Source organism: Durio zibethinus, chromosome 15 (genome assembly GCF_047325235.1).
Source record: "Durio zibethinus cultivar Kanyao isolate XHJ-2024 chromosome 15, ASM4732523v1, whole genome shotgun sequence".
Classification (NCBI taxonomy): domain Eukaryota; kingdom Viridiplantae; phylum Streptophyta; class Magnoliopsida; order Malvales; family Malvaceae; genus Durio; species Durio zibethinus.
The window spans coordinates 13,568,181-13,580,175 of NC_143176.1; the positions used below are offsets into that span (position 1 = coordinate 13,568,181).

Genomic DNA, 11,995 nt, shown 5'->3' on the forward strand with positions numbered 1-11,995 from the left:
TTAGAGCTCAATAATAAAGTCAATAAATAAGGACTCCATCCATAGTCTTTTTGAGACTTTTGAGCCACGACCTTTTGCTAAAGCTTTTGCATTGTCACGAGACTCTTGCCACTAACTTGGTTGGGCTAAAGAGGTGGTGGATTGATGATCTTAACCCCTTAAGAGGGACCACCAAGCTAAGGAGGTGCTTTGCCCCGTCTTTTTTCCCAAGGAGCTTAGACCAACCTGGTCATATCAAAACCTGCAGCTCTTTGACCAGCCATGTCTACCATTAAAACAAAATCTGAGCTAAGAGTTAGAAATTATTGATCCAAAAGAAAAACTACTATGAAGAGTTAATAAAGAAATTACCCATATATTTGACCTCATTGATAACACAAGAGAGGTTAGCTCATTCACATCCATTACTAATTTTCCATTTTTTAAAAGTCATTTATTGTATCTCGCACCTCATGCTTGTTGTTAGTTAAAGGGTCAAATTTAGCCTCCTTGAACAAGCTCAACCCATTATTTATATCTCTCACCCTTTTGATCTTCTCAATACAAAAGAAAATGACTTTTCACATTTTTATTGAGTTCAGACAGTTAGTAAAGATTTTTTTCGAGAGTCGAGCTGTGACATAAAACTAACTCTTATCATAGAGATGCCTTTTAACAATAAAAAATTCTTTAAATTAGGAGAAACCCTACTTCTTTAGAAAGAATAAGGAAGCTTAATTATATACCTAAAAGAATTGGGGTCGAGTTGAGTAATGGTTAAATTATAAGCTAAAAGAAGTTCAATGATAAAAAAATATGAAGGAAACCTATGACTGGCCATAATAAAATCCTAGTACACCCATATTTTATTAGACTTTAAGGGGTTAGTGATCATTTCTTAAGATGTTGGCATTATTACTCTATAACCCTTGAAAGGACAATCAAATTTGAATTTCATAGTAGAGACAAGATGAATGAAGCAAAAGTTAGGGCAATCTTTAGGATTAGCTTGGCCTTTTAAGCTCTTCATCACGTCTTTTTGGGTTACACCTAAAGGAGTAGGAGTTTAAAGGAAATGAAAGAGTTGTCATCATCGTCTGAACCTTTCGTTCCCTTTTCATTTTCACCTTCCTTCTCACCTTAGCTAGACCTTTCAACTTCGTTAAAACTTTGAACTTGTTTAGCTCCAAATGCCTCATTGTTGTTTTGCTTGGACTCTAGAGTCTGAAAAGGTTTCTGAGCCTGAAATGGATCAAGGACCTTCACAAGGTCAGTAGTAGATGAAGATGACATTGAAGTAGAAAACTTGTCAGAGTCAGACGTTAACCCATAACTAGACTCTGAACTCAAGTTATTAAATGGTTGGTTGGATGGTTGGCTAGAAATGTTTTATGGTGAAGCTGAAAAAAAAAAGAAAGAAGGTCAAACAGAATAATCGAATAGACCATGTTTTGGGAGCAAAATGGTTTTGAAGGTCAGAATCAATTGCCTTTAAAAGTTTGTCCATACCATGATACAGGCTTTCAACCTTAGCTTGGGTGTTGTCCCTAATTTGTTTTTGGCCTTTTGCTAACATTAGGTTTAACTAGTAGGCAGCTCAACTATAGTCTCCTCTTGTAATAACAGTAGGGACCAGTCATGGTGCATAAACATCACGTCAAACATGCAACACACATACTACCAATGTCACGTCAGCCACACATATAATGTCATGTCGAATACACTATACATACACCATTAACGTCACATCAGCCATACCATACAAGCACCACATTAGTCATTTTAACTCTGATTAGGATATCGACATTGCCTTATCCACATCTATACTATCATAAAGATTAGCTCAAGAAATTGAGGTAAGGATAATCATAAAAATAGTTTCTTTATCGATACAATGGAAGCTCCAAAAGGGATCCATGTTCAACTCCTAGCTTGTTTTAATAACAATAGATCTGCCAATCCTACTTTTCACTAGTCTGACACCTTAGACTATTTGATGGAAGGATATAATGTTAAGGGCATTTTATGGTCCAAAGGGCAAAATAGATATTTCGTCCTAAAATGTAAATCATCAACAAGACAAAGGCAATTTGGTCTTTTCAATTCAAGCTAATTTTTTGGGCCTACTTGAAGTTTTAAGGCCCATGTTATCTCAACCACCTCAACTTCCCACCTGAAAGCACATGGGAATGTTGTCTTATCAACTTCCAATTGTGTTACTGATTGCCAGATAAGGTTAGGCTAGCAGCATCAGCCCTAGCCTCACCACTTAGAGCTTGGGACACCCAAGTCCGACACTTTTATCCTACAAGTATAAATAGCCACTATTCTTCAAGGACTATGAATTTGATTCACATATATCTACGTTCAAGTTTTCTTTCATTCTTTCTTTCTTCTTGAGTATTGACTTGAGCATCAAAGCCCAAACACTAGAGAAACTTTTGACCTTTGCTATTAATTGACCTCTCACCTTATAATTTTAGCTTTTTTACCCTTGTTGAGACCAATATTCCATGCAAACTCAAAAACTTTAACTATTTTTTACTAAACTCAATATATTTATGATAATAAAACATTTATCTTTTTCTAGCTTCACTAAAAAAAAACTTTACAAAACAAATAAAATAGAAAAGAATAATAGGCAAAAGTGTATAGAACCAATAATCTTATATTGAAAATCAACTTTTGAACCATCTATTTAAAATAGTGTGATAGGAGACAAATTCATTAATGACTTAAACATAGATATTTAGTGTATTTTAGTATTAAAAAAAAAAAGAAATATTTACAATTTATTTAGTTTCAATTTCAATTTTGAATTTTGACTTTTGAAATGTGAATAATTAAAGAATACATTGCATTTTTAAAATTATCCACATGTCATCACTATAGACTATGCACATTGAATTTTTTTTCTTAACAAAAACTTTTACTTTTATATATTTACGTAAGATTGAAGTGCTTGGATTATTTCAAAACCAAACAAAAATCAAATATATAAAAAAAATCAATTCATATTTAAACAAATATTATAATTCGAATAGATCTTTTATTTTTTCAAAAGAAAAAATTCACAAAACTATACATGATAAAATACTTTTTTGAGCTTGAAGGTGACTACTATGCTAAAAAGTGACTGTTATGCTAAACCTTTTGGTTAAAGGGTTAAAAAAACTCTTAAATTATAATTAAAAATCATCCAAACTTTTTTTTTATTGCAATAAATTAATTTCTCCTAGCTCTATTTGCTTTTAATTAAGCTTTTATTTAGATGAAAAAAATTAGTATCATTAATTTTTTTGTCAACTAAAATAAAATTTCATGACATCAAAAAATTAGATTAAATTTTATTATGTAGTGCAATTAATATATGTGAAACTTAAATAAACTAGATTCTTTTTTATTTTTCCTCTATTTTCTTTCTTTTTTTTCTCTAAAATCATTTTAAGGTTCAATAAACTATAGTTTAAGATTGATTCATTAAATTTCACCATGTGATTAAATTATGTTCATTTAAGAGTTTAATTGAATCAAAATAAAATATTAAAAACTTGATTGATTGTAATAAAATGTTAAAAACTTAAATAATTATTAAATTATAATTTTAAAAAATTATAAATTATAATTCAGAGCATTTTTAACCCTTTAGTCAAACCATTTTTTTCATTCTATTTTTTCATTTTTTGTACTGAACATAAGGTAAAAACTAAAGCTCTGTTTGATAACTATGAAAATTATTTCTGGATATCATTTTGCGTGTTTTTCAGTGTTTGGAAGAACAAAAATAATTTAATCAACAGAAATTGATTTCATGTCTGTGAGAAAATGAAGTATCACAAGCGAAAATTGTCTGCCGTTTGTTTCCAACAAAAGACAATTTCCAGAGCCGCCACAAAACACAATTGCTCCTAATTTCTACTAACAAACTCACAAACCCATCTCAAACCCCAACCCTTTTTCCATCACTAGCTGCCATTAAACCCACAAATATCTCTTGATCTTCACTTTTAACCTCAGATTAACTTAGATTTAACCATTATTGAAGTAAGAAGGTTGCCCAACATGGATTTATTGTCCAATCATTTTTGTTTTTGAAATCATCATCAAGTTGCCTTACCTGTTTGCAAATCTGCATCAAAGGCAGCTGCTTATTGAACCACGAACACCCTTGCAAATCCTTTTCTCTAATAGCCATGGCCAAAGTTGCCTAAGACCCACGAACACCCTTGTAGTCTCTTCTCTCCATGAACGCCTTTCTTGTCTGCTTTAATTGGGCTATTGACCAAAGCTTATTTAAGTTGTTATCACCATAAGTGTTGATTTTCTTCAACTGGATCTCCATTTTTTTCAATAGACAAATGTTTATTCACTTTTGTTTTATTATTATTATTAAACATAGTGTTAGTGTTTTCAATCCAATCATATTAAGAGAATTAAGAGATGCATTTTACTGCTTTTTATTTTGACAGCTTGTTTTGAGATTGATTTTAAATTGGAGTTAAAACAAACAAACTGATCTTTAAAATGCTTTGGTTTATAATATTAGGGTGATGGTTAGGGGTGTAAATGATACATTAGTACTCGTAAGTTATTCGGATTCGATTCGAAGAAAATTTAAATTAGGTTCGATTATTATCGAGTCGAGCTCGAACTTGAGTAGCTCAACTTATCGATCGAGCCGAATTTGAGTATTCTTATATCCGATTCGAGTAGGTCGCGAACCTAATCGAACTTTTATATTTAAATATATTTTTATTATTTTAATTAATAAAATATTTCGAGTTCGAGTTTGAGCATGAATAATTAAACTCTTATCAAGTATACGAATCGAGCTTATTTTTATATATTAATCGAGCTTAATCGAACGAATTCGAGTAACTTGAATTCGATCACAAATCGAGCTCGAGCTTGAAAAATAAAACTCGATCGAACTCAAACCGAGTATCGAGTCCCGAGTTGTGAGTCGAGTTCGAACTTCTCACTATTCGACTCGACTCGATTACACCCTTAATGATGGCGATAAAGAGCATGAAATCCGGGAATGAATGGTTTCGATTCTGGTACAACCATTACGCAGAGAAGAGGAAGGTGTTTTGAATTTGTAGGTAAAATGTAAAGGTCAAGATTTAGATGAAATAATTTATTAAAAACTATTAAATAAAAATTTAAATTGATAGATTAAAAAAATTTTATATAAATTAAGTGTATAAAATTTTTAAAAAATTTAAAATTTTTTATTTTTTTAAAAAAATATTTTTATTAAAAATTTTGATAAAATTTTAATCATTATATAAATAATAATCAAATTTAAATTATAAATACTATTTAAAAAAATTACCTATTATTGATTTTATCATTAAATTTTATTAATTTATCAATTTAAATTTTTATTAACATTTATATGGAATCATTTTTAATAATAAAAATACTCCATCCTAATATGACCCAAAATGTAGGAAAGATTCCAACTGAAGTCAGCGTGCAGCATTTGATTCCTTATGGATGCGTCCAACGCTCCAATCTTTTATTGTTATTTTTTATTACTCGGAGGCTATCATCTCCAAGTGTCATGCCTTGGAGCCTTCATGTTCCTTTCCTCGTTGACCAAATGAAAATGAAGAGGAGTGGACAGCTGCTCAGTCGCGCGTACCCCTTTATATCCACACACACACACACACACACATATATATCTATATATAGAAATGAGAAACCTCAACTCTCGACTCCTCCCTGCCTCTTACTATAATTTTTCTCATTTGGAGAAAATGGCTTGCATGTTCCAGATTAATCAAATGATTTATCTAACTCAACATTGAGAAATCAGTCACTAAATATAGAACAAAGTCTAGCTGACATGCTGACAACAAAATGAGACAACCTGCCGACTACCTTCAAACAACTTGAAACTTGAAACCCTTTGTTTATAAGAACCAAACCCCTTCTCTCTTTTCTCCACTCTATCTGCTATGGAACACCAAGTTCAAAGGTATCAGCAAAAAGGTGTTTCAGTTTCATCCTCCAAGCATGGCAAGTTCAAGGAAAGAATTGCAAACAATAGCAGATCAAGCAAGTATATTGGTGTACGGCAGAGGCCTCCAGGGAAGTGGGTAGCAGAGATCAAAGACACAACACAGAAGATAAGAATGTGGCTGGGGACATTTCAGACAGCTGAAGAAGCAGCTAGACCTTATGATGAAGCTGCATGCCTTCTCCGGGGTTCCAACACACGAACCAATTTTGCAACTCATATTCCCACTAATTCTCATCTCTCTTTGAAGATCAGAAACCTCCTTAATCATAAGAAGAGTTTAAGGCAAGGGACTTCTACAATCAACTCCAACAAAACCACGATAAAAGCAAGTACTATAGTTTGTAGTAATAGCAGTGTCAGTAATGCTAGTAGCAATGATAGCTTTCCATGTAATTCCGTGAAACAAGTCATCCAGATGTTTGATGGTGCATACAGGCCAGATTTGAGCAAATGCCTTGGGGAACTTGAACCAGCCACATTGCAGTTTCGTCAATCCTGGCCAACCTCAACGGGGTTTGCTCAGATTGCATTAAACCAAGAAGGACTGCAGTTGCCACAAGATGTTGGTCTTCTGTCTGATGTAATTGATCCAGAGCTACTGGAATTTGAAAGCTTGAAGGTAGAAAGACAGATATCAGCATGTTTATATGCAATGAATGGAGTTAATCACCTCGAGAATGCATATGATCCAAATGATGCTCTCTGGGATCTACTACACTTTGCCAGTTGTTCTGCCCAAGCCGATTCGCTCTTTCTACCATGAAATTTGAAGTACATTAAGGGAAGGAAAAGTTTGGAAGCTGTGGTGCTGATGTATGAGTAACTTGAGAATGTCTATTTCTAGTGTTGGTAGGAGGAAATTCTATTGGGGAAGGTCGAAACAACAATTTTCACAGTTGAAATGAAAATTACTACTATTTCAGTTAAGCTCCACAGATCCTTCTTCTCTAATCTCTTCAAGTCCATACTCAATAACTATTGCTTGTAACTCGTGGAATATGCTCAGTTAACCAATTTTGATAAGTTGACATCAAAATATGCTTAATAAAACCCGAAACCTGTTAGAAGGGTGCACAAACAACCTGGTATCAATATTTCCCAGAATGATTTGTCCAAAGAGAGATATCTGGTAGGTTCATTCATGATTGATTCCTAACCGTAAAGAGCCTTCCATGTTAGAGATATTGCAAGGTCTCTTATGCATACTCTTCCCTTAAAAAATTTCAACATTCGGAGGGAATTACATTTTTTTTTACCTCATAAATATATGATACGGTTTCGGACGGATTGATAGGGTCTCGTTTCTTTAAAACATAACACGTTACCACCGTGTCATGTTTTCGTTATTACCCTTGTAACTTGTAACCTTGTTAGATACAAAATGACCAAAATAACAGTAAGCAAAAGTTACAATAAATAAATAAATAAATAAAACAAAAAACAAAATGCAAAACATGTTCATTCCCAATTTTGATATGATAAAACTCTTCCTTCAACAATTGATCATGTTGCTTTTCTCGGAATCCGTTCCTCCTCCCTCCTTACTCTAAACCGGAAAGAAACCCTTTGAAAGAACTCCTCTAGCCCCAAAATCGAAACTACATCTCCTTTTTTTTTTTTCTATTTGTTTTTTTTTTTTGGTGCACCCTTGAGTTGCTTCTCCTTTGGAGATGATTCTGGATTTTTTTGCAAGATTTTTTTTTTTTTTTATGTTTTGGGTGTTTTTGCTGGTGGCTATTGGAGGTTTTGGATTTCGCAGAGGACTAAGTGTGGAGTGTTTTTTATTTGGTGCTAATGGAGGGCTGAGCGTTACGAGGGAGTGATTGGCTTCTGGAGGTGGTGATTTTAGTGACAGAGGGATTCGACACTGATGGTTGTGACATTATGGTGGTGGGCATTTGTTTAGTGGCGACAGAGGTTTCGCCTAGGCTGTGTTGTTGATGATAGTGGTTCGGGTGTTGGGTTTTATTGTGGTTGTTTTTGTGTTCTGGACCGTTTGGTTGGCTGGTGATTTTAGGTTTAAGATTGCGTCGGGTTGAGGTTCAAGTCTGTGCCTTTGTGGAGGCAGAGTAGAAGCTGTGGTGGTTTGAGGATGTTGAGATCTATGTGGTGGATAGAGAATAAAGAATATTTCTATTTTGGGCATTTTTGCTTTGAATTGTTTTTTCTGTTGTGTTGTTCTTTTAGAATGCCGCGGACAGAGATAGAAAATGGAGGAAATACAGAAAAGGAAGAAGTAGGCGTGGAAGGAGAACGATTAGCGAGTGTGGCATGCCTATTTATGTAACGGCGTTACAGGGGTGATACTGTAATTAAGTGATTATGTGTCATGTTTTAAATTTTAAAAATCACTTTTAATCTGTCATATAAATCACATGGTATGTTTTTAAGTTTCAGTTTTTTCCTTAATTAAGATAGTTCAAAATCTTAATTCTAAAAAAAAGGTGCATTTAAAATTTATTCTTAAACAAAGATATTTTGATCTAATTGGATTCCATGTCAATGAGCCAAAGTAATCTTTCATTTCTTTCCTGCAACATCAACCAAGAACAATAAAACTTGTTGCAAATCTCATTGCAGACAAATGAAATGGTGAAAGGGCTTTGAAAACGCAATTCTCTTGGGTGTGCATCATGATTCTTTTTTAAGAACAAACCCAAAATAAAATGAATTTAACTGTAAACTTTTACAAATTTACCAAATGTTTTTAGAGAAATGGAAATCATAAGAAAAATATTGAGAATTAATTCCTACTTGTCCTTTCAACGCTTCCTTAGATTTACAAAAACCACAAGCTTCACGTAAACTAATATTAAAAATTCTACCCATGCTAATATATATCTCCCCTTCTGCATTGTCGTACACTACGTTGATCCTCTCGTTCTCATTCTAAGTACAAATCTCGACGACATTCTTTTAACAAAGGAGCACCCCTGATTGGTGATCTATTCCCCTCTCTCACACAATCACGTAGGAAGAAGCTGTGAAAGTGGAGATGAAGATGGTGGTCACGTCTCATACCTTTCCTTTCATGGACGAAGTTGTCCCTTCTACGATCTTTGGTGTCCCCAATCCATTGGCATTGATTTATCAAATCTACTTCCCACGGAAGCATGGTAAAATCTCATCATCAGTTTCAAAAACTAAAAAATCAAATTTTCCACAAATGATTATGAAATCACAAAATTTAATTTCCATTTGCCTAAAAAAAAAAAAAAAAACTCTTCAAATTTTATTTTATAACCTTTTTTTCCTTTTTTTTTTTTTTTTTGGTTTTAGATTTGGATTGCTTCTTCTTTCTCCCCAATTTGAATCATATGATTTTTCTTTTTATTTTGAAAATCTTAAATAATGAAGCTAGTGAGATAAAATGTTTTTGTTGCATTTTAGTTAGATTGCAGGGAAGAGATAAGCTTAAAGGAAGGAGAAACATGGAATACAATGCTGACCTGGAATCCAATTAGATGAAAGTTCCTTATTTAAGAATAAAGTTTAAATGTATCCCATTTTGAGAATTAAAATTTTAAACTATCTGAGCAATAGAAAAAACTCTTTTAATTTTACCTTTTTCTTTAATGCCTCGGCGACATTCTTTCAATCGTTTAGAGAAAGCAACCTTTAAAGCCTCGCTCCATCGGTTTTTCCTTTTCCGATAACTCTCATTGAGTTTGTGATAAGAGGAAACTTTTTAGTACGTTCTGCCTATTATTATCAATCAATATATTTTCAGTGCATAAATAATAAATAGGTGAGATCTACAGCACCAAATCTACCACAAATTGGGCGAATTCCCTACTAAGCCCGCTGCCATGTCATCCACAAGTGGCCATATGAACTTAGTAAAGTCAAAATTTCCAGATGAAATTTAGCTGGTTTGATAGAGGTAGTGGGATCTAATTAACGATTTGATTATCAAGGCTCCTAGTCAAGTGAGATGATAAAAGAAATTTAACTTTTGTTTACCAATCAATTTTTTTACCCTCATGTAAACCAATAAATTAAAGCCAACCCAATGCCTATCGGCTCAATTTTTAGAAATTGGGTCTCCAATTTACAACAAAGTAAACTTAATTTGGACAAATTAGATATTATTGATTTAAGCAAGGACATTTTGGATAGTCTATAGCAATTAGTCTCACTTATGACTCTCACTTACTTTCAGTCGAGCTGAATGTAAAGAGAGGAAACCCAAAAAAAATTATTTTTTTTTTCAGATTTAAAGCCCATAAATTTTTTTGAAAAAACAAAACTTGATTGGAAATTTTTATAAGTGCACAAATTATTTAAGTAATAATAGTGACCTAAGTTAAAATATCATTCTTACAAAAATTACCTAAAAAATTTAGACTAAATACCAATTATCTCCACACAATTTAAGGTTAATTCATTCGATTAAAGTAAGTATTATTATGTTAGTCGTAACAAGCGTGTAAAAACAAAGAAGTGAAATACACATAACCCAAAACATGTTTATTAAATGCAAAAAAAAAACATACTTGAAATCTAAGAAAAACATTAGCTAAATTGCATGGAATTAATTCTAATATTATTGAAAAGTAAATCTAAACTAATGAACATGAGAAAGCTAGAAGTGCAACCAAACTGCCAGTGAAAGATTAAAACATGAATTTTGAACATAACCAAACTAACCGTCAAACTTTGAAATGAAATGCACATATAATCCTTCGTGAAATTGATCTAAATAGAATCTTAGATGTAAAAACAACAATGCAACATGAATCAAAACACAATTGAATTGAAGTTATTCAAGGAAAATTGCAAGGAAAAATGATAATTCAACAAAACCAAAACTAACTTCAGTCTTGAAATTGCATCAAATTTGAAATGAAAACTTAGATCTATGATGCTATAGTGCAAATGAACTAAAACTGAGCTAAGGCAACTTAGATCTACAAGTTTACTACAAGATCCAACAAAGAAATCAAACAAAACAATGCATTAACAATCTTAATGAACTTCCACAAAGACTGAATGCAAAAAATGGAAAAACAAAACAATCAAGAGAAAATTAGCCAAATAGCTTTAGAAAACATCAAACTTAAAGTAAGGAATTGAATTTAAGCAAGTAAACAAATGAATTAACAAGATCAAAGTAAGAAAAGAGAGGACCCATCACCTAGCAATAAAGGAAGACTCCTCAAGTGCTGTCACCACTTGATTGTCACCCCTGTTACCAAATCTCCAGCCGAAACTTTCTAGAATTTTAGAAAATTTTGTGGAATGAATTTGAAAGTGAAAATTTCCAGATTTATAAAACTATAAATTTAGAGTTTATAGAAAGAAAAAATTGAATCAAAACTCGTAAGAATTCAATAAGATCTGATGTGAAAACCACAACTAACTTAGTGAAGAAAATTACCAAATAGCATTGAGAAATCAATGGAAAAACATGAAACTGTGCAAGATAACTTAAAGGAAATGAACTTTTAGTTGCTTCAATCTTAAAGTGCATGAAAAATAAATGTAAGAAAAGTCAATTTTGCTAGAAAATGTAAAGAATTTTCTCCTAAACAACCCTAAAAAAGAATAAGGAGGAAACTGCTAGAAAGAAAATTAACAAGAAAGTAAAATGCAAGAAATGGAAAAAAAATCTAAAAATGCCAAAAAACTCCTTTCTTTGGCAGACCATCCCTCATATTTATAGGCCAAGGATGATGTGTTTCAACCAATCAAATTACAAGAAATAGCTAGCTAGGATGCCACATAAGCTAGATATTTTCATGTCATCCAATCTTACTTCATAAGCTTCCTAGTTTGCTTCTATTCACTTCACTTTACTTCAAGCTCTTTCCTTTAATCTTGTGAGCTTTTAAAAGTCAGAATTATAACCAATTACAAGCCACCAAATTTCCAACTAAGCAACTACCTATTGGCCTTCCTTTTGAATCCAAGAAATGGCATCATCTCAACTTATTTATCACAAATGCATCTAATGGTTGTGCTTGAATCCTTGTCTTCACTTTA

At 32.6% G+C, this 11,995-nt stretch overlaps 1 long non-coding RNA gene and 1 pseudogene across 1 annotated transcript; one reads left to right on the plus strand and one right to left on the minus strand.

Moving 5' to 3' along the window:
- The first annotated feature begins 5,721 nt into the window (after window positions 1–5,721).
- Window positions 5,722–6,937, plus strand: LOC111302377 (ethylene-responsive transcription factor ERN1 pseudogene; annotated as a pseudogene).
- A 1,674-nt stretch (window positions 6,938–8,611) lies between these two features.
- On the minus strand, window positions 8,612–11,769 carry LOC149514703 (uncharacterized). The gene is made up of 3 exons (XR_016328218.1): window positions 11,148–11,769; window positions 9,575–9,712; window positions 8,612–9,106 (listed from the first exon to the last, which is right to left on the minus strand). It is a non-coding gene; the product is annotated as an uncharacterized LOC149514703 (long non-coding RNA).
- Between the last annotated feature and the right edge of the window lie 226 nt (window positions 11,770–11,995).